The sequence below is a fragment of the Callithrix jacchus genome, chromosome 21 (assembly GCF_049354715.1).
Source record: "Callithrix jacchus isolate 240 chromosome 21, calJac240_pri, whole genome shotgun sequence".
Classification (NCBI taxonomy): Eukaryota; Metazoa; Chordata; class Mammalia; order Primates; family Cebidae; genus Callithrix; species Callithrix jacchus.
Window position 1 is genome coordinate 8,846,209 of NC_133522.1, and position 27,298 is coordinate 8,873,506.

At 35.8% G+C, this 27,298-nt stretch overlaps 1 long non-coding RNA gene across 1 annotated transcript; it reads left to right on the forward strand.

Moving 5' to 3' along the window:
* Nucleotides 1–3,244: 3,244 nt before the first annotated feature.
* Nucleotides 3,245–25,653, forward strand: LOC118149957 (uncharacterized). Its single transcript, XR_013530605.1, has 3 exons — nt 3,245–3,392; nt 9,661–9,726; nt 25,471–25,653. It is a non-coding gene; the product is annotated as an uncharacterized LOC118149957 (long non-coding RNA).
* The last annotated feature ends 1,645 nt before the right edge of the window (nt 25,654–27,298 follow it).

Here is a 27,298-nt window from a genome sequence, read left to right on the forward strand (position 1 = left end):
TCATTTAAGGCCAAGGTCTTAGCAAAATTTTCTCTAACTTTCCCTCTTCGGGAAGAGAGAAACGTTGCCATTCTGTGGTGTTTCTGAGCTTTACACTTAACTTCGCCATAGCACTAATCACAGTATCTTGCAATTGTGTATTGACTTGCAAATTCACCTTTTATATTACAGCATGAGCTTTATAAGGGTAGTATTCATGGCTTGGTAATAATACTAACATGTGAATCATAAAGGAAAATATGTGAGTCATTAATAATAACATTAATATGTGAATCACAAAGCCCCCCAAAGTATTAGAGACTGCCAATGTAGAGTTAAGTCTGCATTTTCCGATTTCTGGTACTCGCTAAAATGCAGCAAACCCACCGTAATCCATTTCCCTCCACTGACTGCAACAAAAAGTCTGAATAGAATACAAAAAGTAACTCCACAAGGGCTCTGAAAAATAAACAATAGCAGACAGATTGAAAAGCCAAAACCTGAGGAATGACTGGAAGGGGAGTCAGGTTACTCTTGTTGTTTTCTTTCTTTATTACTTGGCTTTTACCAGATGAATTGCGAAACTGCACAGTGAAAAATCTCTTAGGGAAAACCCCTCTGCCTGGCCAAAGGGTAGGAAAGGCCGATTTTCAGATCCCAAGGGTGTGAGAGAAATCCCTTTTTGTTTTTGTTTTAGTTTTTTCCCGTCTCACCTGCTCTGAGGCCAGAACCAATCACAAAGCTTTGCTGCAACGGTGCTGGCAGTGGCTTGGGCTCCTAAAACCCCTGAAGAGAGAAACCTTTATCATTAGCCGTAGACACTGGAAAGACAAACTGTAGAGGGTATGCGAGAAATTCCCTCTACTTTTTTCTCTCTTTTTATTTGATATCTTGCCCCAAAGACAGACTTAGTCTTGTACAATTGTGTGACAGCACAGCGACTACAGTTCTGAGAGAAGCTATTTTTCCATACACAGGATCTGAATGATTGGGTACCTCAGAACTGAAAACGGTGGAGAGAATATAGACAAAGACAGCACTAGAGAAGCAGGTCCCCAGTCCTGTGTATAAACAAACACATGAACATGGGCTCACTCTCAAGGTCATCATACACGGAGCACAAAATAAGGCAGAGCAAAATATTTGAGAATTGAACTGTGCTATAAACCACCAACCAAATTGTTCCCAGATGAACTCCTGAGTGGCTCAGAAACAAGCAATATACAAGTCACAGAGCAAAGTTTGAAGGTGCACTGACATTGTAGCTAGTCCTCATAGAAGGTGAGAGACAAGTTTGAGCCTTAACCTATCCATGTAAATTTCCTTCCAAAAGAACAATAACACTGTTACAACAAATATTCTCTGTAGGATTTGACCAGGGCCCAGAATTTCACAGCATACTGTTCAAAATGCTCTGAGTAAAATCCAAAATAATAACATAAAAGAAGAAGATGATAAATAATTAGGAAAAATCAATTCGATATTAACTTCAAGATTGTCTTGATGATGAATTTATCACACAAAGATTCTTCAGAAGCCCTTAATACATACTCCATGAGGTAAAGATGAATACTCTTAAAATTAAAGTAGTTAATAGAAGAGAAATCAGAATAATGGAAAACATCTAAAGGAAAGTTTAGAAAGTAAGTACATGACGTCTGAAATTTAAAAAAATACTAGATGACCTCAGTAGCAGAATAGAGATAACAAAAGAAAGACTTAGTATACCTGCAGATAGATTAGTAGAAATTATGCAATCTTAAACATCAAGAATAAAAGATTGAAATAAATTGAAATAAAAGATTGAAATAAGAGCTGGCCTCTCCAGCTCTTATTCAATATCATGCTGAAAGTCCTAGCCTGTGCAGCAAGGAAATAAAAGGAAATTAACACAATAGCAGATGGGCAAGTGGGAATAAAAGTGTCTCTCTTTGCAACATAAGCACCTGTATAGTAAATTTCATATGGAATCAATGCAAAAGTCTTCTGTACCTGATAGGTGAGTTTAGCAAGCTGGCAGGATACAAGATCAGTTCCAGAAAATCTATTGTGTTTCTAAATAATAGCAATGAACATTTGGAAATCAAAATTTAAAAACAGTATCAATTACAAGAACGCAAAAAAAGTACTTAGATGTAACTGGACTGGGCTGCTAAAAGACATAAAACGGACACAATCAAAGAAAACATAAATAAATGAAGAGATACACTAATTTTGTGATTGGAAGACTTAGAAGTATTATATTTTACAGCTCAAATTTCTCTATGTATCAGTGTAATCCAAATCCAATTCCCAGTATACTTTTTTTATTGGTATCAAAAAAGATTCTAATATTTATATCAGAAAAAATGCTAAAGGGTTCCTACTGTGTGATTTTGAGACTTACTATTAAAGCTACAGTAGCCAGGACAGTGTGGTATTATCAAACGAACAGGCATAAAGATCCATAGAATAGAAGGGAAAGTTCATATATAACCCAACTGGTATGAACAACTGATGTTTGAGAAAGGTGAAATGGTAATTTAATGGTGAAAGGACTGTCTTTTCAACAAATATGCTGGAATGGTTGGATATCCATGTATAATAAATCAAACCTCCACCGATACCTCATGATTTATGCAAAAATTAACTTAAAATATATCATAGACTTAAAATTAAAACCTAAAACTTTTAAGAGTGAGTAAACATAGGAAAAAATATTTCTGGCCATGTTGTAAGCAAAATATTCTTAGATGTGACACAAAAATCGTGACCCATCCCCCCAAAACTGATAATTAGAAATTTGTCAATAAATTAATATTTATTATTATCAAAACAAACAAATCAGTAAATATCAAGAAATTAAGTAACACAATAGCAATGGCAAAACTGACAACAGAAATATGAGTGAAGATGCAGAGCAACTCAAACTTTCGTACATTGTTAGAGGGAATGCCAAATAGTACAACCTCTTTAGGGAGAAGTTCAGTAGTTTCTTATAATGTTAAACATATACTGACTATATGACTCAGTATTTTGACTGTGTACATACACCCTAGAGAAATGACAAGCTGCAAGTGAATATTTATAATGATTTTATTCTTAGTTGCCCAAAACTGGATACAACCCACTCTTACTTCAACTGGTGAAACAATAAACACTCTATGGTACATTCATGTAATAAAACATTACTCAACAATAGAAAGAATGAACTAGTGTTACCCATGACGTACACAAACCACAAATACGTTATAAGTGACATTATACTAGATTGAAGGGACTACAAACCATATGAGCCAATTTTTATGCCATTCTAGAAAAAGGCGGAACTCTAAGAATGAAGAACAGCTCTATGGTTGCTAGGAGTGAAGAATGGGGGGACTGATCAACTTCAAAGAAGCCACACAAGGAAATGTCTGGAGCTGATGGTGCTGGTCTGTATTTTTATTATGGTTGTGATTACATAACACTATGCACTTTTCAAAATTTATAAAACTACACAAAATTGGTGAATTTCACATTAGACACATTTTTTAAATTGCATCTTCTTAACAGCAGGAGCTGCTTTTTCATCGGTTTTCTAGCTCTATCTTCTTTTGCATTTATTCATTGAAAAAGCAATTATTAGTGGCTACAAGTGGCCAAACATTGGAATTAGAGATAAAGATTTAAAAAAAGAATGAAAATATGTTTGCTATCATGAAGCTTACTTTCTACTAGGAGGAAATAGGTTTTATTAAGCAAAATGTATAATGTCTTCTGATGATACGGGTTAAGAAGAAAAATAATGTCAGGGAAGGGATTAACACAGTGGTTATATTATTACAAAAGATGGTCATGGAGGATGTCACTGGCCAGAGAAAAAACCTCACTGAGAACATAATATTTTAATTAATCTTGAATCATCATATACTCTGTATCAGTTGCTTCTTTAGGCAACTGAGATACAGGAGAAAAAATGTAAGTGCATATATATATAGATAAAATCCATGATAATAATGTAGAAGAATTCAAGAAAGGGTAGAGGATTCAATATCTAAAGTTTAATTTTAATACTTCCATTACTTTTTTAGAAATCAGGCTAAAAATCGCTTTGAAATTCATAGCCATATTTTGCGCTAAATTGCTCTGAAAAGTCTCAGATGGTCACATTTCCTGTTATTAGGAAGCAGTGGTGTAGAAAGAAACAAGGTGTTTCAATAAAATATATGGACACTTTGACTGCTAATATGACATTTACAAGACTAGAAAACAGTGTGATATTTTATATTGCTGCATGATAATCCTGGCAATTGACATTAATAATATCAGGCAGTCCTACCAAATCCCTATGAATAAGAAAAAGCATAAATTCAAAATTCAAAATAACAATCAAGTCTTATTTTGAAGCAGCGAGTCTTTTTTAATGTGGTACTAAAAAAAATCTGTAAATATCAAGGTTCAAAGGCACTAGAAGCATGAATCTCAACCCAACAACCAATATAAAAACATGAATTAATCGTTAATATTTTAAGTGAAGTCAGTTTGAAGTTGTCAATTTTAAGCGATTATTTTTGCTATAGATACTTGATGCTACTTTATAATAGCATATCGTAATAATTTCTGTTATAAATAAAGTATGATAATGAATGTCACTAAATGTATTAAACATTCATACATCCTATTGACAAGTTAAAAATGGTCTTTGCATTTGAGTTTCAAAGTATTAAATTTTTTTGTTGAATATTGTAGTATAAGGGTAACCTGGGAAGGATAATTCCCTATAGAATATTTGTATTTGTTATTTATAATCTTTTAAACAATAAATTCATTAAGTATATATATATATATATATATATATATATATATGCTTTTAAGATTAAAGTATAAAATTAAATTTACCCTCTTCACAAAAAAAAAAAACAAAGGTTTCTCTTTACAGAAAGTGGGTACCACACTGGGTCCTATATCTTAATAGTTGAGTAAAAGGCGCTTTACTGTTTAACTGCCTTGAGGATGCTTCTGGCTTTATCATATCTATTCTGTCTGAACGTTGCCTCATTTTAATTTTCATTTTTTCTACTGAGATTTAATTTAATCTTTTATTACTAGTGCCTATATGTGCGTGAATAGAGGCCCATAAACTTCTGGCTCTTATAATTCAGATATATATATCTCCCTTACTTCGTTCAATTTTAGAAGATCATATTTATTTCCCTGAATCATGTATCAACTGGAATATTAAGTTATTTAAAAGGGCAAAGTAATCATACAGATCCCATTTTCATCCACTGTTTTTTTGATCACATAACCCTCTCTTCTTTCAATGTCCATAGCTTTATTTCCTACACATTTGAGTCATAACATATATGTGCACTATTAATCTCGGTGTGTCAATATGTTAAATTCCCAATTATTATTTAAGAACGGAAGCAATGTCTGATGTTTTCTTACACATTACCCCCAAAATGGGCTAATCAATGTATTTAAAATAGACATGGCAGCATAATGAACATATCCATATGGCACAGATTTCATTTGCCTTAATTCAATAATCATTTATTGAGCACAAATTCTCTTATTCATGTTTGTATTTATAAATGTTATCTTTATTCATTTGCAGGGATATTATAACCAATTAACAAAAAGAAACATTTAAGACAACACATTCCTCTATGTTTACATCAGGATACATTTTTGTAATTGAGTATGTATACTAATTATACTGTAACAAACAATAAGTATACAAAAAATAATTTAACAATTTGTGTTTTTATATTCCATTACTGTAAACTCACATTTTTCAGAGGTATATAAAGTTTATGTTATGAATATACAGCAGTCACATTATCCCTACCTATGTCTCACATCATTTTAATGCCATTTTCTTTATTACAGTCTACACTCACTTATTATTGAGGCCATTACTCTGCTTCTGCTTAATAAAGGTCTTGCTCTTACTAATGTTTGTGATATCCTTCATTGAGAGAATTAATTTTCAAACACACACAAATGCACACTTGAAGATTCTATACTAGTATCGGCACTTGAATCCTTTAACAAACTTGAATCCTTTACCAAAAGTATTGTACAGTAATGTCAGAAATCTTTTGAATGATGATATGATTTTTACTATGCTAATGGAAAATAAAGAACAGTTAAATTGTTAAAGAACTGAATTTTGTAGAGAGATCTCAGTTTAAATCCCATTTTAATTATTAATTACCTATACCAGTAGGTAAGTCATACTCTGGCTGAGCTCCTTCATCTGTAAAATTAGTGTTCTGAGTGGGAAAAAGACAGATTACTTAGAATGAGTTTGAAGATGACTACCTAATTATATGTGAGAAAATAAACATGGATACCAGACTCTTCAAACCAAAATAAATCCTTGTGCTCAAAGATTTAAATCTAAATACAAAAACCATACAGTAAGTAAAATTATTTTACTTTGGTTATTATATATGTATATTTTAGAGTTGAGATCCTTTATAACCACAAGAGAGGACCCAAAAGCTACCTAGAAAAAATGTATTTGACAAATGTGACTATATGACTTGTAAAAAACTGTTTAACATAATGTATACAATTTTAAAGGACAAACAACAAATTGGATAAAATATACAGATAATAAAATAAGCAATAAGGAGCTAATGTCTTCAATACATCAAACACTCAAAATCAATGAGACAAAATTTCAAACTCAATAAATGAGCACAATATTTATAACAGATACAATATTAATAACATACAGCAAGAAGTAAAAGAAATATATTAAAATACATTTAAGTATATTTTAAAAATGAATAAGATGTTTAAAAGATGCTTCTCTATCTTTAAAATATAAATCATTTGGCAAAAGTTTTGCCCACTAAAAGCATCTGGAAATTGAAGATAAAATTATTTGAGAATCATAACTTAATTCATAAAAAGAATAAGAGGTGGAGGAGGAAATAGGAAAGAGAAAGGAAACACAACATTAGAATGGTAAGAATGTCAGCAGGTAACTCTCCTTACCAGGGAAGAATATATTGCTCTAGGGAAACGAAAGGATTAGTTTTGACTTTATACAGGTAGATGAATAGGACATAAGTGTGTAAAGGATGAGAAGTAGAATGTGAGAAGCCTTGAAGAACTTGCAGGTAAGTAGATGGCTTGATGAGAAAAAGCAAAAGCAGCAATAACGATACCCACAGCAGAGGGAAATAACAAAGAACCTTGTATCTTTTTGCAGACAATTTGACGATTTTTGACATGTAGCTCTGCCAGTGACACCCACAGGTGGGATAAACCTTTGCAATAATTTTCAAGGTCTAGAAATCTTCAAGTTAAGAAATCAATATAAAATTTTGTTCTAACAGGTGTGTTAGTTAATTCTTGAGTCATCTTGGCTAAGTCGTGAAACCAAGATATTTGGTCAAACTTCACAATGTGTCTGTAAAGGTATTTTTTTGAATGGGATTAATGTGTAAGATAGCAGACATTGAGTAAAGCCATTGCCCTTTATAATATAGATAGGTCTCATCTAATTAACTGAAGGCCTTGAAAAAAGGACCAATCTGCCTCAAAAAGGAGATAATTCTGCCTAGAGACTGCTTTGGACTTTGCAACTCCTCCCTGGCCTGGGCTGCAGCCTGCTAGCCAACCCCCACAATCATATTAGTCCATTCCTTAAATTTCTCTATATACATGTCTCATTGGTTCTGTTTCTCCGGAGAACTTGACTAATACAGCAGATGATACATTTGGAAGCACGGGGAAAAACATGCAAAACCACTCTGAAGTGATTATCCAAGAAATGGACACTCAGAAAAAAAAAAATAAATAAATAAAACAATGACAAAAAAGTACTCCAAAAAACTCTGCTCACATTGCCAAAAAAAAAAAAAAAACCCAAAAAGTCAACAAACATGCTAATAAGAAAAAAATGTGCTTTTAAATATAAATAACATCCTGATAAGTATAATGATAATATATTCTATGTAACATTATAGTAATCTGAAACAGAACATAAAATAAGTATATTTAATATTATTACTGTCATAAAAAGTACTTGAATGCTTAAGGGGAAGAAAAACTACCAGGAAGATTTGAAAAAGACCCAAATTGAACAATTACAAATAAAAATACATAGAGGATGATATTAAAAAAAAATTAAAAAACTTAGATGTATGTTTGCAGTATGTAAATAATAAACAGTTGAAAGAGAATTGGATAACTGGGTCATTGCACAAATTAGCTAGAATGCAACAGAGAGAGATGGAAAATACTGCAGAACAGTGAAAACACATTGAGGCTAAAATGAGATAATCCAACAAAACAATTTCTGAAGGAAAGTATGAAAAAGAGGCCAAATGCAAAAATAACACAAAGGCCCACACATTTCTTATTACATTATATTCTTTGTCACACCACAGTGAAACTACATAATAATAAAACATACAAAATGCTATTGAAGCCACTAGAGAAGAAGACCACTTATTTGATTTAAAAAAATCACACTTAGATTCAAACTTGAACCTCAATCACCACATTAAAAAATAAAGACAAAAAGAAATAATCTGCTAACTAAGTGAAAACAATATGTAAATCTAGAAGTCTATAATCTGGGAAACTCACTAAAAATCTGAGGTTGAAATGTAGTTTCAAATGGTAACTGTGCAATATTTACTGTTTCTGGGTCCTGGCCTGCTATTCAACAGGTACATAGTAGGAAAAAAATGTATAGTTGTTAGAATACTGAAAAATTCCGTATTAGTTGGAAATCTGCTGATGCGCCAATCTTGCAATGGTCTCTATGTGAATAACAGAATGAGACAGGAGAAAAAAGTTAATTTTATGAATTGTCAAGCATTTAGTTAAAAATGAATCTGTGACTGAATAAAGCAGGAATATTATAATAACAAATATTTCTATTCTAAAAAGAAGATGAAATTAAAACATGGGTCAAGAGTAACATGTAAGATCAAAGAAAAATTAACATCATTATAATATCCTTATACTTTTGAGTTAATTTGAGAGATTCTAAGCTTATTATTTGCTAAATCAAGTATTCCAGTTAAAAAGTCATAAAAATTGACCACCAAAACCCACATCTCAATAAATGGTAAAGAATCAGCAAATAGACCTCATTATCTGACTCCAGAAAGTTAAGAAATCAATAACAATAATACTGATAATGCCAAATCATTCTGTGAGAATTTGTCTTAATGTACGTTAAAAATGTTCAAAACCTGACCATGATGAAATCTCTACACATCAATGCTTGTAAAATGCAAATAAAGAATACATGGAAAGCTATGGTAGGAATGGTCCAGAAATAATATTGGCTTAAAACCAAATGGTTTATAAATACAAATAAAATAGGGCTTATGAAAAGCAAGTACAAATAACACTGGAAATACCAGAAGTTAATGATTTCCACAAAATACAATTATCCACAACTTACTTAAAAAGCTATAGAAAAATCTCAGCAGCCCTGTGCATTAAGAAACTCGTCATTGTTCACAATTCTTCATCCTTTCTTATATATCTTCTACAATAAATATTTCAAAAATATCTAAATGTAGCCATTTTACAAGGAAGTATCTTAAATTCTTTTAGAAAAATATATTTGTCTTATTTAAACTGCCTCAGACATTAGAAAAGTAAAGGAAATACATCCAACTAATTCTTGCTTTGGTATGAAAACTAGATAAGGACATTTTTTAAAAAAAATTTCAGGGGGAGGACTCAAGATGGCACTGTGAGAACAACCCAGGATTGGAGCTCGTGTTGAATCTGCAAACGGTGAGTCAGAGCTGCATTTACAGACTGATCTTTGTTGCCCACAGAACGGGGAAACTCCCAAGTATAAAAAGACACGGGATGCCAGGCAGTAGGTCTGCCTGGCGAAGCCGGCAGCCGGGGCAGCGGTGGCCGGCCCTACCCAGCAATCCCCAAAGGGTGCGCTTGTCTGGGTGCCCTGTTGAACCAGCAACCTGAGACTTGAGAGGGCTGGACTTGAGACTGAACAAGACTTGGACAGTAGGCCAGCCCAGGGGATTGCAGGGACAGATCGTTTGGGATACCCAGTGGGACGAACAAAACCGCGATTTCAAACTATCCCGAGCAGACGGTCTGAGACGCTCTGTGGGGGAGGGGCATCCACGACTACCTAGGCAACCCGCCCCAACTGAGATGCACGCCCACTGCTGACGCAGCCAGCCGTTGCTGAGGCAACCCGCCCCAACTGAGATATATGCCCACTGCTGACGCAGCCTGCCGTTGCTGAGGCAACCCGTCCCTACTGAGATACACGCCCACTGCTGACGCAGCCTGCCGTTGCTGAGGCAACATGCTACAACGAAGAGACTCTGCCGCAGGGCGTGGCGGAGACCACAGCAGAGCCTGCAGGAACAGGGCGAATCACACAACAGCAGGGCGGAGCCTCGGCAGCCAAACAGTGGCTAGTCTGCCTTCGAGCTGGGCAGGACACCTCATCGAACATCCAAAAATAAAGCCCAAACCCCTCAACACAGAGCATTTGAGAAAAAAAAAAAAAAGGGTTTTTTAATGAGCTCTGTTGCAGCAGAATCAAACATAGCAGCCTAACAGCCCTGAATGAACAACAGAGTGCACAGCTCAGCAATTAAGCCCGTATAAAGTACAAACTGTCTCCTCAAGCAGCTCTCTGACCCCTCTATATCCAAAAGACTGACATTAGGCAGGCATCATCCTGGGACAAAGATAGCAGAAAAAGAAACTGGTAGCATCCCTCGCTGTGCCACAGCTGCTAGAGGTGCAACCCAGACAAGCAGGGTCTGGAGCGGACCTCAGCAGTCGTACAGCAAAGGGGCTAGACTGGTAGAAGGAAAACCAAGCAACAGAAATACTTCATCATCAATATTCCGGGTGTCCACTCAGAGACCCAATCGAAAAGTCAGCAACTACGCAAACGACCAGCGGACAAATCCACAAAGATGGGAAGAAACCAGCGCAAAAAGGAGGAAAACACCCGAAACCAGAACACCTCACCTCCTAGAAAGGACCAAAACTCCTCACCAGCAAGGGAACAAAGCTGGACGGAGAATGACTGTGACGAAATGACGGAATTAGACTTCAGAAGATGGATAATGAGAAACTTTTGTGAGCTAAAAGATCATGTATTAAATCAATGCAAAGAAACTAAGAACCTTGAAAAACATTTGAAAAAAGATTCAAGGAAATGATAACAAGAATGGATGACTTAGAGAGGAATATGAATGAATTAAAGGAGCTGAAAAACAAAATACGAGAACTTCGCGAAGCAAACACAAGTTTCAATAGCCGAATTGACCAAGCAGAAGAAAGAATATCTGAAGTCGAAGAGCAACTCAATGAAATAAAACGAGAAACCAAGATCAGAGAAAAAAGCGCAAAAAGGAATGAACAAAGTCTCCAAGAAACGTGGGACTATGTGAAAAGACCTAACCTACGTTTGATAGGTGTACCAGAAGGGGGCGAAGAGAATGAATCCAAGCTGGAAAATACTCTTCAGGACATCATCCAGGAAAATTTCCCCCACCTAGCAAGACAGGCCAACACTCAATTGCAGGAAATACAGAGAACACCACAAAGATATTCCACAAGAAGAGCAACCCCAAGGCACATAATCGTCAGATTCAACAGGGTTGAAATAAAGGAGAGAATACTAAGGGCAGCCAGAGAGAAAGGTCGGGTCACCCACAAAGGGAAGCCCATCAGACTCACAGAAGATCTCTTGGCAGGAACACTACAAGCCAGAAGAGAGTGGGGGCCAATATTCAACATTCTTAAAGAAAAGAACTTTCAACCCAGAATTTCATATCCAGCCAAACTGAGCTTCAGAAGTGAAGGAAAAATAAAATCCTTTGCGAACAAGCAAGTACTCAGAGATTTTGTCACCACCAGGTCTGCTTTACAAGAGCTCCTAAAAGAGGCACTAACATAGAAAGGATCAACCAGTACCAGCCATTCCAAAATCACACTGAATGCTAAAGAGCTTCAACATAATGAAGAATCTACAACAACTAACGGGCAAAACAGCCACTTAGCATCAAAATGGCAGTATCAAATTCACACATAACAATATTAACCCTAAATGTAAATGGACTAAATGCACCAATCAAAAGACACAGACTGGCAAATTGGATAAAAATCCAAAACCCATCAGTGTGCTGTATCCAGGAAACCCATCTCACATGCAAGGATACACAAAGGCTCAAAATAAAGGGATGGAGGAAGATTGACCAAGCTAATGGAAAGCAAAAAAAAGCAGGAGTTGCAATTCTCATCTCTGATAAAATAGACTTTAAAGCAACAAAGATCAAAAGAGACAAAGAAGGCCATTACATAATGGTAAAAGGATCAATACAACAAGAAGAGCTAACGATCCTAAACATATATGGACCCAATGCAGGAGCACCCAGATACATAAGGCAAGTTATTAATGACTTACAAAAGGACTTAGACTCCCACACAATAATAGTGGGAGACTTTAACACTCCACTGTCAATACTAGACAGATCTACCAGACAGAAAATCAACAAGGATATCCAGGGCTTGAACTCAGACCTGGAGCAAGCAAACCTGATAGACATTTACAGAACTCTCCACCCCAAATCCACAGAATACACATTCTTCTCAGCACCACATCACACCTACTCTAAAATTGACCACATAATTGGAAGTAAAGCACTGCTCAACAAATGCAAAACAACTGAAATCATAACAAACAGCCTCTCAGACCATAGTGCAATCAAGTTAGAACTCAGAATTCAGAAACCGACCCAGACCGCACAGCTTCATGGAAACTGAACAACTGGCTCCTGAATGTTGACTGGGTAAACAACGAAATGAAGGCAGAAATAAAGAAGTTCTTCGAAACCAATGAGAATGAAGACACAACGTGCCAGAACCACTGGGACACATTTAAAGCAGTCTCTAGAGGAAAGTATATAGCAATAAGTGCCCATATGAGGAGAATGGAGAGATCCAAAATTGACACCCTATCATCAAAATTGAAAGAGCTAGAGGAGCAAGATCAAAAAAACTCAAAACCCAGCAGAAGACAAGAAATAACTAAGATCAGAGCTGAGCTGAAGGAGATTGAGACACAAAAAACCCTTCAAAATATCAATAAATTCAAGAGCTGGTTTTTTGAAAAGATCAACAAAATAGACAGACCACTAGCCAGATTGATTAAAAATAAAAGAGAGAACAACCAAATAGATGCAATAAAAAAATGATAAAGGGGAAATCACCACAGATTCCACAGAAATTCAAACCATCATCAGAGAATATTACAAACAACTCTATGCGCATAAACTAGTAAACCTGGAAGAAATGGATAAATTCCTGGACTCCTGTGTCCTCCCAAGCCTTAACCAGGAGGAAGCTGAAACTATGAATAGACCAATAACAAGGTCTGAAGTTGAGGCAGCAATTAAGAGCCTACCACACAAAAAAAGCCCAGGTCCAGACGGGTTCACAGCCGAATTCTACCAGACACACAAGGAGGAGCTGGTACCATTCCTTCTAAAACTATTTCAAACAATCCAAAAAGAGGGAATCCTTCCCAAATCATTTTATGAGACCAACATCATCCTGATACCAAAACCCGGCAGAGACCCAACAAGAAAAGAAAACTTCAGGCCAATATCCATGATGAACATAGATGCAAAAATCTTCAATAAAATATTGGCAAGCCGATTGCAACAGCAAATCAAAAAACTTATTCATCATGATCAAGTAGGATTCATCACAGGGATGCAAGGCTGGTTCAACATACGCAAGTCTATCAACGTAATTCACCACATAAACAGAACCAAAAACAAAAACCACATGATTATCTCAATTGACGCAGAGAAGGCATTTGACAAAATTCAACAGCCCTTTATGCTAAAAACCCTCAATAAACTCGGTATCGATGGAACGTATCTCAAAGTAATAAAAGCTATTTATGACAAACCAACAGCCAATATCATACTGAATGGGCAAAAACTGGAAGCATTCCCTTGAAAATCTGGCACTAAACAAGGATGCCCTCTCTCACCACTCCTATTCAATATAGTACTGGAAGTTCTAGCCAGAGCAATCAGGCAAGAAGAAGAAATAAAGGGTATTCAAATAGGAAAGGTGGAAGCCAAATTGTCTCTATTTGCAGACGACATGATAGTATACCTAGAAGACCCCATCACCTCAGCCCAAAAACTCCTGAAACTGATAAACAACTTCAGCAAAGTCTCAGGATATAAAATCAATGTGCAAAAATCACAAGCATTCGTCTACACCAATAACAGATTTAAAGAAAGCCAAATCAAGTGCGAACTGCCATTCTCAATTGCTACAAAAAGAATAAAATACCTTGGAATACAACTCACAAGGAACGTAAGGGATCTCTTCAAGGAGAACTACAAACCACTGCTCAACGAAATCAGAGAGGACACAAACAGATGGAGAAACATTCCATGTTCATGGTTAGGAAGAATTAACATCGTCAAAATGGCTATACTGCCCAAAGTAATTTACAGAATCAACGCTATCCCCATCAAGCTACCATTGACTTTCTTCACAGAACTGGAAAAAACCACCATGAACTTTATATGGAACCAAAAGAGAGCCCGCATAGCCAAGTCAATTCTAAGCAAAAAGAACACAGCGGGGGGCATCACACTACCGGATTTCAAACTATACTACAAGGCTACAGTAATCAAAACAGCATGGTACTGGTACCAAAACAGAGATATAGACCAATGGAACAAAACAGAGGCACCGGAGGCAACACAACATACATACAACTATACAATCTTTGATAAACCCGACAAAAACAAGCAATGGGGAAAGGATTCCATGTTTAACAAATGGTGTTGGGAAAACTGGCTAGCCATGTGCAGAAAGCAGAAACTGGACCCCTTCCTGACACCTCACACTAAAATTAACTCCAGATGGATTAAAGACTTAAACATAAGACCTGGCACCATAAAAACCCTAGAAGGAAATCTAGGCAAAACCATCCAGGACATAGGAGTAGGCAAGGACTTCATGAACAAAACACCAAAAGCATTGGCAACAAAAGCCAAAATAGACAAATGGGACCTAATGAAACTCCACAGCTTCTGCACGGCAAAAGAAACAGTCACTAGAGTGGATCGGCAACCAACAGAATGGGAAAAAATTTTCGCAGTCTACCCATCTGACAAAGGGCTGATATCCAGAATTTACAAAGAACTCAAACAGATTTACAGAAAAAAAACAAACAAGCCCATTCAAAAGTGGGCAAAGAATATGAACAGACACTTTACGAAAGAAGACATATATGAGGCCAACAATCATATGAAAAAATGCTCATCGTCACTGGTCATCAGAGAGATGCAAATCAAAACCACATTGAGATACCATCTCACGCCAGTTAGAATGGCAATCATTAAAAAATCTGGAGACAACAGATGCTGGAGAGGATGTGGAGAAAAAGGAAGACTTTTACACTGTTGGTGGGAGTGTAAATTAGTTCAACCATTGTGGAAGACAGTGTGGCAATTCCTCAAGGCCTTAGAAATAGAAATTCCATTTGACCCAGCAATCCCATTACTGGGTATATATCCAAAAGACTATAAATCGTTCTACTATAAGGACACATGTACACGAATGTTCATTGCAGCACTGTTTACAATAGCAAAGACCTGGAATCAACCCAAATGCCCATTGATAATAGACTGGATTGGAAAAATGTGGCACATATACACCATCGAATATTATGCAGCAATCAGAAATGATGAGTTTGTGTCGTTTGTAGGAACATGGATGAATCTGGAAAACATCACCCTCAGCAAACTGACACAAGAACAGAAAATGAAACACCGCATATTCTCACTCATAGGTGGGTGATGAAAAATGAGAACACATGGACACAGAAAGGGGAGTACTAAACACTGGGGTCTATTGGGGGGAAAAGGGGAGGGCCAGTGGGAGGGGGAGGAGGGGAGGGATAGCCTGGGGAGAAATGCCAAATGTGGGTGAAGGGGAGAAGAAAAGCAAAGCACACTGCCATGTGTGCACCTACGCAACTGTCTTGCATGCTCTGCTCATGTACCCCAAAACCTAAAATCCAATAAAAAATTTAAAAAAAAATTGCAGATGAGTTTCGTGTAAAAATACAAGTGTAAAAGTTTTATGCAAATATAATTTAAACTAATAAATATTAGCACATCACTAAGAATTATTTGAGGAACGCATGACTTTTTATTAAAAATATTTAAGTCCGAGAGCAGTGGCTCACGTCTGTAATCCCTGCACTTTGGGAGGCCGAGCTGGGTGGATCATGAGGTCAAGAGATCGAGACCATCCTGGTCAACATGGTGAAACCCCGTCTCTACTAAAAATACAAAAATTAGCTGGGCATGGTGGTGCATGCTTGTAATCCCAGCTACTCAGGAGGCTGAGGCAGAAGAATTGCCTGAACCCAGGAGGCGGAGGTTGTGGTGAGCCGAGATCGCGCCATTGCACTCCAGCCTGGGAAACAAGAGCGAAACTCCGTCTCAAAAAAAAAAATTAAGAAACAAAGAGTACTACTGACTCATTAGAGAATGACAACTCTTTTATTTCATAACAGTCCAAATTTCTTTTTGATTAAAGAAAAATATTTTATAAAAGTAATTGTGGTAGGTTAAGTAATGGTTCCAAAGATACTCAAATCCTCATTACTGGAATCGATGAACTATACCTTTTATGGAACAAAAAACTTTGCAGAAGGGATTAACTTACACATTTTGAGAAGAAAAAACTTTGCAGAAATGATTAAATGACACATTTTGAGATGTGGAAATGATCAGGATTTTTATTTTATTATCAAATAAAAAATATTTATTATTTATGTAAACAGAACTATCCTCATAAAAGGGAAGCATAAGACTTTATGACTATACAAGAGAAGGTAATATGTTGATCAAAGCAGCAATTGAAACGTTGTATTTTGGTGATGGAGATGGAGGAAGAGACCACAAGCCAAAGAATACAGTCAGCCAATAAAGCTAAAAGAAAGGCGAGGAAATGCACTCTCCTACCAGAGCTTCCAAGAGAAAACAGCCCGCCATTACTCTGACCTTAGCTGGTGAAACTGATTTAGCACTTCTATTTGTGGAGCCTTCAGACAACCAGTGTGTATTCTTTAAAACTGTAATATTTGTGGTATTCTGTTACCACATTTGTAAGTAACTAATACAGAAATACGTGGGTGCTTTGTATGTAATCTTGGGAGCATTACAGATCAGATGACAAAGGATGGATTGATCTGTGAACGTTCTAGGATAGATAAAGAAACCAACAGAAAATGAAATACCGCATAGTCTCACTCATAGGCGGGTGCTGAAAAATGAGAACACATGGAAACAGGGAAGGGAGTACTACACACTGGGGTCTATTGGGGGGGAATAGGGGAGGGAGAGCAGTGGGGGGAGCTGGGGAGGGATAGCCTGGGGAGAAATGCCAAATGTGGATGAAGGGGAGGAAGGCAGCAAAACACACTGCCATGTGTGTACCTATGCAACTATCTTGCACGTTCTGCACATGTACCCCAAAACCTAAAATGCAGTAAAAAAAAAAAAAGAATCTTAATTGGAAAAAAATTAAAAAAAGGAAACCTTCAGATCTTCATCTTCTTCAGATATCTCTTCACTTTGTTTATGAAAATAAGGGAGATGTGCATTTATCAGTAATAAAGATTTATTGCAAGCATACAAAACTTTTTAGATGAAAATAAAACAAGATATTTATGTCCTTGGGCAAGAAAAAATAAATAGCTTTAAAAAAGAAAAGAGAAAATTCTGAAAAATGATCACTTTGCATCGTCAGTGCTATCACCAATAAAGACTATTTCTACACAGAGGAATAGTATTCAGTACACACACACACACATACACACACACGTATATACATATATTTACTATATGTGATATGTTTTCAATTAGGAAGGAAAAGGAAATGATGTGGGGAAAGAAGACAAGAAATATAAAACAGGGACCTAAAACTAAGAGTGTCTCCAAATGACCAATACAAATTTGAAAGACCCTCAATCTGACAGTGAATTAAGCAAAAAATAATGCTTATGAGCAGTTCAGTCTCACTACTTTGGCCCAGTTTGGATTAAAAGAGTTGGTGAAGATGCAAATGCACTCAAATTCTGGATGGATATAAATTGATACAAAAACAATAAAGAAGAATGAGCAATACTAGTGTAATTATTGTATGGCTTGGCAATTGTTTATTGGCAATCTCATGTATAAGTGAAAAATTAAGAGACAACCTAAATAGAAATACCTAACTGCTCCTTACCATGGAAATGAAGAAATCATTCTAATGATAATAAATGTTGTAATGGTAACTAAAATTTTATATGAATTAACTATATAAAAAAGTATTAATCAGCTAGGTTTCAAAAACCTAACATGAAAAAATTTTGCAAAAGTAAGCATACAGTATGATTACATTTATAATTTTGTGTAGAATATACAATATATTTTTGTAACAGATACTTATGTTTCTGGTAAAAGTACATGGATACGAATACATACCCCCATTAAAGCATTCATTATTCTTTTGACATTTGTTTACTGAGTATCTACAATCCGCCATTCTCATTCTCGGTACTGGGGATTCAACGTGAGCATGAATCACTGCCATGTGAGCATGGTGCTCACACACTAGTGAAGAATGAAGACAAAAAGACAACTGCAAGATACATAATGTGTTAAACAGAAAGAACATTTTCAGGATAATGTTTACCTGTAGTAAAGAGAAAGGAGAAAATACATGTGAGAATTAAGCTGCATATGGAAATTCTATTTTTCAAAGGACATTAAATTAAAAAAATAATAACTAGAGATGTGAAACAGCAATGGTTAATTATTAGAATCATTTGAAGCTTATCAGTACCTACATATATTTTATATGTTTTTGTATATTTAAAATATTTCATAGTTTATAAATGCTCAAACTCTTTATAACAATAAATATATATTTAAATGAATTATTTTTAAAAATATCTAGTGTTGATGGGAATGTGGAAGAGAATTAATTGTTATGCTTTTTGGCTATTCTTTTAGTAGAAATGGTAAAATAGTACATACTCTTTGACTAAGCAATCCTTCCTCAAGTAATCTACATTAGAGAAAGAATACAAGGACAAATAAACTTCTGTGAGTAAGGATGTTCACTTTTGCATTACCCATAATAGCAAAAACTGGAAATAACCTAAATCAAAAAGTGATTATTTAAATAAATTATGCCTCACAAAAACAATAGAATATTATGTTGCTGTAGAATGAGATAGATCTTTAAGTGCCAGCATGGAGTTTGTGCCTGTGATATATTGCTGAGTGAAAAAAGTAAGCACCAGAACAGTATGAATAGTGTGAAGCAATATTTGGCCTAAAAAAACTACCTGTTTATGTATTCATAGAAAATGTCTAGAAGGATAGACACAAAACTATTTATAGTGGCTTCCTCTGAAACCTGGAATTGGAATGGGTTTTAATGTGAATTTGTTTATTCTACCTTATAGTCTTTTACACTGCTGAATTTCACTACGAATATTATTTAAAGAATAATAATATTAGAATGAACAGTGCTGAGTGGATAAGTTACACATGTGGAAAATTAATCACTGACCTTTCATTCTCTATTCCTGCTATTACTCATCAGACTTCCTTAGTAAAACCCCACCTCTAGTTAAATACAACTCCCTGCTTATTCTATGTCTGTATTAATACAGCTGAATATGCCTGGAGAAAAATAGCCAATCATTGTGCTGGGCTCACTGTAAATCCGTAGTCACTAAACTTCCAGTGTGCACTTTAGTGGGCTACACAATCAGACTCCTAAATCCAGTTAAAACTCCATGCTCTCAGAAAGCTAGTTTTTTTTTTTTTTGTCTTTTTTTTTTTTTTCATTTTCTCTTCAGACGTCTAGCTCTATATCCCAGTCATCACTCCCAGCTGATAACCTTCTTTCCTATTTCACTGAGAAGGAAAAGTGCAGTCAGGAAAGAATTTCCACCAGCAGCAGAGAGCCAATCTACCTGCTCCATGCTCCTCCCCTTCTATTAGCATGTGTGAATTATGTTCTGAGATCAATCCTTTCCATACATATTTCACTCTATTCTTTCTCATCCACAAAAAGGCATGCTTTAGCGATTCTTTTCTCATTCTGCTACACCATTATTTATTAATATATATTGAATTGCCTTCAACAACATGTTAATTATCTGTAAATCTCCCTATTTCAAAAAATAAAATCAAAATACAAACTTCTTGGCTCCATATCTCTTTCTGACAATACTCCACTTTCCTGCTGTATTTTTCCAGCAAAAATTCTCAATGTTAGTTCCCTTTACTGGTTCTCTACTTTTGTTTTCTTCCATTTTCTCTGGAATTCATTGTGTTCAGCCAGTTGTCTGCACCACTTCATTTAAGATTATTTTTATGGAAGTCAGCTACCTATCACCAGTTCCTGATTCTCTCGTGGCTTGGCCTGTCCTAACAGATTCTTTGCTTTGCTTCCAGGTTACTCTTAAAGTTTTTCTCCTACCTCCATGGCTGTTTTGTTTTCTTCTTGAGAACATACTGCTTTATTCCCTCATCTCACCATTGGAGGGCTTCAGAGATTAATCTTTTCTCCTCTTTAATTCTCTGTCTTCACTCGCTTGGTAATTTTATTTGGCCTCATTTCCTTAAGACCTACTCCATGCCGGCAACTCCCATACTTCAGACTTCTCTTCTGAACTCCACAATGAGTTCTGGTTATCAATTCAGTATTTCCATTTAGAAGTCTCATAGTCATCTCCCATGGCCCTTCCCCCTTCTCCAGTCTTTGTTTTGGGTGTGTGTTTGTGTTTTTTTTAAATGGAAACTAGACCTAAGTGATTAAGCTAAAATATTTTTGTCATACCCCACAGCCAGGGTGTCAGAAAATAGTGTTATCTCTATATTCAAACATGCTTTGAAACTGACCATTTCACGTTGTCTGCCATGAACACCCTGGTTCTCACCATTGTTACTGCTTATCTGGATGACTGAAATAGATTCCAATGTCTTTCCAGGCCTCTTTTCTCCTCTACTGCCTATTGTTAACAGTGTTCAAACTGCTTTCTTATATAGTCAGATGAAGTTATATCTCTGCCCCAAACCCTCCGATGGCTTCCCATCTCACAGTAAAAGCCAAAGCCAAGTTTTTGTTATTGTTTGTTTGTTTGGCAATGCCCTCCAGGGCCCCATATGATCTACTTTCCTTTTTATTACTGTTCTGACCTCTTCCCCAATGACTCCTCCCCTTACACAGTTCATACCTGCTGCTTATTGAGAACACTAGACAAATTTCCTCCTGGGTGACTTTGTCTTTCTTATCTTCTCCCTGGAAATATTCTTCCACTACAGAGACAGAGACATACACATGCTTGTTTTCTTATCTATTCCATCACTTTGCTCAAATTCTACCTTCTAGTTGACAACTTCCCCAGCACTTCTACTTAGCATTGTACCCTACTCTGGAACTTCCTTGTCCTCTTCTCTGCTTTATCTTTTTCCAACGCATTTATCTCTATCAGAAATACTAGAGTTATTGGATTACTTATTTATAATCCAATTTCTATAACATGCAAAAAAATAACTTACAATATAATTACCTTATTTTATTTCCCATTCTATGCTCAGCATTTAGGACATGCTAGGAAATAGTAGATTTTTAATAAATATTTCTTGAATTAATAGATAAATTGATCCAGTTCTATCAGACCCAAGACAAAGGTTTTCAACTGCATTAAAGGGCAAACGAAGTAGGTAACCAATTTATTTTTTTAGACAGCCAACCTAAAGAAAATATAAACCCAGTAACAGATACTTGTGTATGTAATAAAATAATCTTAGTTATTAAAAGATTCTATTTTCTTATAATATCAACAGTTTAAATTCAAAATTATTAGTTTGCTCAATTAATAATAAGTGGATTTATTTTATCATTAGGACTTCATGTTCTGCTGAGGATCTAATATTTGTTTTTAGGTCATTTAATGATACTTATAACATTAATTTATACAGTGACATAAAACCAGGTATATTACAGACATATTACTATTTAATTTTAGGTTTGTTCTTGGTACAAACATAAAAACAGTTTATATGAACATTGAGAAAATCTCCTACCTATGCAGTAAATATCCATATTAACAGCAGGTGGTAATATTAAAAGTTAAAAAAAACAGGAATTATTTTTTAAGTGGTCTTTATATGTGATCCTGTAGAAAAATAAAGAGGTAGCTTGGTCAAAACATTGTAAAACTCTGCATGATATGGACTCCTATTCAAAAGACACAAACCAAATTATAATAATATGAGAATAAAGATATTCAGTATTAATCTATTTAATGGGGTTTAATTTATAATTTCTTCAAAACATTTGAAACCTGAACTTTTTTAATTTCATAAAACTAGTTGATATACCATAAACTTAAAAGTCTATTAACACACAGGGATATATTATTGATTTGTTTTGTACATTGAGAATTTTGTATTCAGTATAAATTTCAAGAAACAGCTGAATGAGAAAATTATTTTAGAGCACAATGTGCCATCAATATCATGTTAAGGGAGTCATCATTTTTGTAATAGTTAGCATTTTATCATGGAGACTGTGAATTTGTTAATGTTAGTTATTAATGATATGGACAGGAAGCAGGAAAATGCTTGGTAAAAGAGGCCATTTCCCTGGCAGAAGCCCCACCCTCAAACCTGGAAACCCGTGGCCCTCAATGAGAATACGTATTCCTGTTTTCATGCCCAAAAGTTGCCTGTTGGCCCACCACACCCCCTTATCCTTTATCCATACAAACCCCAGACCCTTGGCTCCTGCACCTGCTCATCTTAGTGCTACCCCTCCTGTAAGGGGTGTGAGCGCTCACGGTGGCCTAATGGGGAGACACACCCCGTCTCACCTCCTGCAAGTCGGGTCAGGGAACTCTCCCGTTTTAATAACATATGTAACAGTTTCTGAATAACTTTTTTTCTTTAATGTATTTGGGATCTGGGGTGCATGTGCACGTTCTGCACCCTGCAGGATTGTTGCATAGGTACATACATGCCATGGTGGTTTGCTGTCTCCATCCCCCCCCAATCCCTACCCCTACCTTCTCCTATGTCAGGCATTTCTCCCGGTGTTATCCCTCCTCATCCTCCCCACCCCCACCCAACTGTCCCTCCCCTCCCCCCCACCCCCCGACCTAGCCCTGTAAGTGTTGTTCCCCTCCCTGTGCCCAAGTTTTACTCATTGTTCATCACTCGACTATGAGTGAGGACATGACATGTTTGATTTTCTGTTCTCATGTCAGTTTGCTTATAATGATGGTTTCTAGGTTCATCCATGTCTCTACAAAGGACATGAACTCATGGTTTTTTATGGCTGCATAGTATTCCATGGTATGTATGTGCCACATTTGCCTTGTCCAGTCTATCATCTATGGGCATTTGGGTTGGTTCCAGGTCTTTGCTATCATAAACAGCGCCACAATGAACATAGGTGTGCATGTGTCTTTAAGACAGAATGATTTATAATCCTTTGGGTATATACCCAGTAATGGGATTGCTGGGTCAAATGGAATTTCTATTTCTAGGTCCTTGAGGAATTGCCACACTGTCTTCCATAATGGTTGAATTAATTTACACTCCCACCAACAGTGTAAAAGTGTTCCTATTTCTCCACATCCTCTCCAGCATCTGTTGTCTCCAGATTTTTTAATGATCACCATTCTAACTGGCATGAGATGGTATCTTGGTGTGGTTTTGATTTGCATTTCTCTGATGACCAGTGATGATGAGCATTTTTTCATGTTCGTTGGCTACATATTTGTCTTCTTTTGGAAAGTATCTGTTCATATCCTTTGCTCACTTTTGAATGGATTTGTTTTTTTTAAAAGGAAAAGGACATCAATATATCATTTCTGAGTGGATGTGTACCAAGTTAAATTTATGCTCACGAATATGTGCACACAAAGAATATATCAATATTTAGCAAGAGAAAACTATCTAGTAGCTGCTAGTAGTGAATCATTTTCTAGACCTCTTTTTTCAGAAGCAGATAAGCTATATAGAATCAAGTGTAATAAATTTACAAATTTTACTGAGAGTAGGGTTGATAACCAAGTTTTAAGTACTCAGCAAGAATCAGAAATTTGAAAAAAGAGCTACTCAAATCCTGACTAAAAAACTGTGTTTAACATGGAAAAAAAAGTGCTCCCAGTCATATATATTCAAGTGAATATTGTTTTCTCAAAATAGCACCCAGGATGACTGCAGGCTCATTCAAATTTCACTGCTCTGCTGATCATGCTCAGTACTGAAGTGAGCGTTTTCGTTTTTTGAAGATAATTTGTTAATAAAAGTTGGGGGATTATCAATAGCGGAATTTATCTTCCCTCACAACTGTAAGCCATTTTAAAGACAATTCCACAAAAAAAAAAGGTTATAATAATGTGGCTTGAATAACAGTATTTAATGGTGCTACTCTCCCACAGTGAATCAGCTAACAACTAGTTGGATATTTAAATTATGTATTATCCACCAAAGAGATCGTGAGTTTAGAATTATGTTTCTTACATATATGTGCAACCTCTGTCTACATTCACAAGCACTTCTCTTCTTAAGATTAAAGCTGACCTTGTAAACCTCCAAGGACTTTAAATGACTCCGTGTTGTCACTGGATATCATAGAAAGAGTCTAGTGCGGGGTACAGCCGCATTGCCCACGCAGGAGCATCTGCTAACTAAACCACAGGCAATCCAAAGCTTCCCTACTGTATTTTACAAATATTCTGCTTTCATTTCGATATAATCTACGTGATTTAATAGATCGGGACCTTCTAGTGATTGCTTATACAGCCAAGACAACTTTGTTGCTTGAGTTTGTTAAAAATCACACTGACACCTTATTGGACTATTATAACCTGCAGATTAACCAATTAAATAAAAGTGGTGACCCCATTTAGAAAAAATCCATTCTTGCCTAGAAAGAACAAATGATACCACTATGAGGTTTACTAGCAGCCATGTAGTGTTTAAATCAGTATGTTTTAGATGTGGAAATAAAAGGGACATACTCGGAGAAGCCGACCTTTTATTCATGCTTCAAAAACGGCTTAAGTTTAAGCTAAACATATTCCTCATATCAAATTTATGTTGATTAAAGGCATGTAAGTGTTTTTATACAAGTGTGCACTTGTGTGGATCTCATAAACGTATAAGAGCTACAAGCTTGAGAAATGTGCGACTAGGTTTATGCCACACATACTTAATAATGTACATAAAATTAATCAAACCTAAAAATAATTTGTCCAAATGGGGGACTCCAGAGCATTTTTTTTTTTTACTTATTTGAACACTTATACACATTTATAGGGTAGGTGAGAAATTTCGTTACATGTATATGATGTTTTTTCTGTTAAAATGGATCTCTGTGCTATCTTAATTAAGGAACTATGTCATGTACTATTTACAGAACTGACCGATGAGGCAATCGCTATCACCACGTCTAAAGGGCACGGAAATACAGCCAGGCAGAGTCAAGATGTGCTGTAAATAGAAACTACAGTCAGATTTCAAAGACTGAAACCAAAAAGTGCATTTTGTTTCACTAATAATTTGTGTATTGACTCTGTTGAAATGATAATATTTTGGGAATATTGGCTGAATAAAATATATTCTTAAAATGAAATTTACTGGTTATTTGTACTTTTAAAATGTGGCTTCTGGTAAACACCTACCTGTGTGGCTTGCGTTACATTTCTACTGGGCAGCATTGCTTCCAGTTATCTCCAGCCTCTGTGCCAAATGTACAGCTTACCCTACTTACAGCAAGCTTAAGGTCATCTTTAACATACCGTTGTGTTTTTTTTTTTTAATTCCTTTTTTTTTTTTTTTTTTTTGAGATAGAGTCTCACTCACCTAGGCTGGAGTGCAATGGTTCAATCTCAGCTCACTGCAACCTCCGCCTCCTGAGTTCAAGCGATTCTCCTGCCTCAGCCTCCCAAGTAGCTGAGACTACAGGCGCGTGCCACCACACCCAGCTAAATTTTATTTTTTTTTTTGTAGAGATGTGGTTTCATTGTGTTAGCTAGGATATGGTCTTGATTTCCTAATCTCGTGATCCACTGGCTTTGGCCTCCCAAAGTGCTGGGATTACAGGCATGAGCCAGCGTGCCAGGTTCTTTTGTGTTTTTGCATATGATATTTCTTCTTCTTGAATTGCCCCTCATGTATTATATTCTCAAAGAATCCCTGCTAATTCTTCATTACTGAACTCAAAAGCTAATACCTTAATAAAAACCCTGATTTTTTTCAAATTAGAAATTTTCAGAGCTTCTCTGACCCTCGAGAAGCTTGTCCATAATTTAGCACCTGTCACAACTGTCACCATCTTTCCACATGCTTCTTCCTTGTTGAAATGTGGAGGATAAGATACTGTTTTCATTAGCTTTTCATTCACAGGCTTTAGCAGACAGCAAATGTTCTGTAGACATTTGTTGAATGAATTATTAATTATTATTTTAAATGAACAAATATTTACAGTTGAAAGTGTATACTTTATTTTGATGTATACCTCTGATGTTAGCTGGGTTATCTTTGCCCTTCAGATCAGTGAAAGTTACGCTAAATCTGAAAACTTTACAACCCTCTTTATTAGAGACATGAATTTCCATGTTGCCTAAATTTTTGACATTCTGCTTTGTATTATCCCACTTAATAGAATGCCTCTCCTTTTTATGAATGCTAATTCTATTCCTAATTTCTATACCTAGAATGTGCCCTGTTTCCTAAATTAAAAAGGAAAAGCACAAAATCACACAAAACACTTGTGTTTGTAATAGATCTTGTTTTGGGCTTATGTCAATGAAATGAGTTTAGAATACAAAAATGAAACAGCTTTAAAAGAAAAAATAGAAATAGCCACTTAAACATCTTTTTAGGTATTCCAACACTGGAATATATGTATATATGTGTGTGTCTATATATATATATACATACATATATATATATATAAATTTTTTTTCCCACAGAGTCCCAATCACATATCTTTTTTTTTCTTTTTGACTCCTTGTATCCCTTCTCTCTAAAACACTTTTCTTCTTTTTTTCCATTCTTAAATATCCAGGCATTTTCTTTGACTTTTTGACATTCATTTATATTTCCTGACCTTACTTTCAAGCTTAGCTCAGATGTGTCATAACTATTAGGAGAATGCAAAGAATAGAAAGATCTTTAATGTATCTCTAATCATTATTTATTGGATGCATATACTTGTGTTTCAGAATACCAAGTTTCGTCTG